At 31.7% G+C, this 2,548-nt stretch overlaps 1 protein-coding gene across 1 annotated transcript in view; it reads left to right on the top strand.

Annotated features, from left to right (window-relative positions):
- Window positions 1-1,578: 1,578 nt before the first annotated feature.
- The window catches only part of LOC106471352 (glutamine-dependent NAD(+) synthetase-like), a gene marked incomplete at its 3' end in the record, with an annotated part of 28,844 nt that continues 27,874 nt past the window's right edge, over window positions 1,579-2,548 (top strand). Inside the window, exon 1 of the mRNA XM_013931952.2 lies at window positions 1,579-1,661. The remainder of the gene's footprint in view (window positions 1,662-2,548) is intronic.

Raw genomic sequence — 2,548 nt, 5'->3', positions numbered from 1 at the left:
GGGAGACGTAACAATACGTTCTGCATTTGATCATCATCTTTATGGAAAAGATGCAATTAATCTTACACTTGTAGTAGTCCTTACTTCAAGATACGGTTACATACCACACTAGATATTCCATAAAATTTATACTTGCTTGGCTGTGCTTCTCTGTCATCGCTCGTTTGTATTTGTGAGTCATACTCAAATGGACACGTGATACAGAGATTTGTACAAGTTAGTAAGCTGGGAGTTAATGTTCACTTGAGTATGTAAAACTGGAATGATCTATATAGTAAGTAATCTAGTAATAGTATTTTGAAGTATAACTTGTCTGACTTAATAGTATACTACAGACACAATCCACCATTCTCTTGTATAGTCAAGACACAGTTTTCTCGTTTTGTTTAGTCTTGTGGAAATGTGCAAATCCCCAGCAGCCAGAGGAGTTACACTAGAATATAGAAGCCGGTCAGTATTATAGTAAGGTCCCAACATATTTTATTAGTGTATGTAATTAAAACGTTGTTTCTTACTTTACATAAATGTTTGAGGCTTTGCTTGCAGTCCATGTTAATCTTTTTTGCTCAGAAAAAGCTAAGAACTTATCTGTTGGACATCAGTAAATCTGGACACCATAGGTTCAGTACATTCATCCTTTCAATTCACTAAAGAGCTACTCAGTTGAACTATAAAGCTGAAATATTAAGAATTTATAGATACATAAACAATTCGAAATTAATGTAAATAAATGTGTTTGATACTTCATACGGGATCACACCTGTGAGATGGCGAAATTCCAAGAACGGACAAGTATTAGTAAATTTTGTATTTCGAAACAATAAATGTTTTGCTAAGCCTTCAGGCATTAGAATACAATTACTCAACCACGTACACATTAAGATTATCACTTTCGAATTAGTGTATAAATGACATATCTTACTAAAATTTCAGGTTGGATTGCCATATTTCAAAGGAGAGATTGACACTGGTGTTAGTTTAAGGTCATATAGCATGAGAGTTTCTTCTTTGGCAAGAAACGTCTAGATTTTATCATTTATTTTCTGTAGTGCATATTGATGTATAGAAGATATATCAATACTAGAAATAAACGACCTTATAACACTAAAACGATGTTTTTATTTAATTACTAATTTAACTTAATATGTCAAAAACACGCTGTACAAATGCACATTATAGATTCGAATATAACTTATTATTTAACCATTTGAAGCTTTGTACTGTCAGTTTCTGTTTGTGTTTTAGTGAACGCTCCTGAAGAAGTTGTTAAGCGAAACGTTGAGTGTCTAATTAGATAAAAACATTTTGGTGTTATATGGTCGTTTATTTCTAGTATTAATATCTAGATTTTATTGCGTTGTTTCGAAGAGGCGTCTGAATTGAGTTACAAATATTTAATATTTATGTTTCGTACAAATTCTGATTAAATAATACCCATAAGCTATACCAAATTGTTGTCTTGTAATATTGCATTATAACTGGAAATCTTACCACGTTACAAGTTATTATTAAGCTTATGCGCGAATTTTAAAAACTGCATGGATGTTGTACTGATAATAATATTTTATTGAACTTCACAAGAATATCGAGAGAGCGCTACACTTACATCTAACACAGGCTGTTGAGGACACTTGAAATTGAGACTTATTGCTAATGTTAAGGTGAGTATTAAAATTATTAATTTATTGTAATTCACGCATTTTGTTACAACACAGGATTACTGTATATTACCAGTAATGAACTGTTTAAAAATAAACTGAATTTGCAAATAATAACAATTTCAATAAATAAACATAAAGTGAATTTATATCTTACCTGAGTAAAATAAGTATTGGTAAAAGTAGTTCTAATAAGTGCACTACGGTTGGTTAGAGCTGTCACACACAGTGCCACTGCTAGTGCTGCTTACTGACTTAGCATATTTAAACGTTATAATAATATATATAGACAGCCCAAGTTCATGAGATTAATTTAATTTTCAGTGAGGACATTTAACGATATCAAGCATTTGAAATCGTTGTTATGCTTGTGGTTATAATCCTATATAAGTTATAATCATATGTTTTTGATGGACATGTAAGTTGTAACTGATCGATCAATTTTACCTTGTTACCACTAACTAACCGATCTTGTTTAGCACCTACATAATTGTATGTGCATATGTTGCTTGAAGTTGGTCTATTTGATTCTGTGTTTCTTGAGAAACCTTGCCTAAATATACTGGTAAATATAATAACGTAATGTTTTGGGACAACATGGGACCTATTGGTCCATCTTGACTGTTCCATCCTCTAAACTAAATTAAAATAAATAATAATCTTAAAGCAAGCCCATATCATTCATATACTTATCAAGCTTTTTCTTAAACTCACTTAAATTTACTGCCTGTACAACATCTAAAGGCAACCCATTCCAAAGGCCAACCACCCTGTTAGAAAAATGAAACTGTCTTAGCTGAAGATGACTTCTACCTTGCCAAAATTTATATTGGTGTTCCCAAGTCCTACTACTCTCAGTGTTAAATATGAAAAAAAGATGATGCATCAAC

The sequence above is a fragment of the Limulus polyphemus genome, unplaced genomic scaffold (genome assembly GCF_000517525.1).
Source record: "Limulus polyphemus unplaced genomic scaffold, Limulus_polyphemus-2.1.2 Scaffold4563, whole genome shotgun sequence".
Classification (NCBI taxonomy): domain Eukaryota; kingdom Metazoa; phylum Arthropoda; class Merostomata; order Xiphosura; family Limulidae; genus Limulus; species Limulus polyphemus.
Note: the sequence above shows the minus strand (reverse complement) of the source record. Positions and strands in the feature narration are given on the sequence as shown.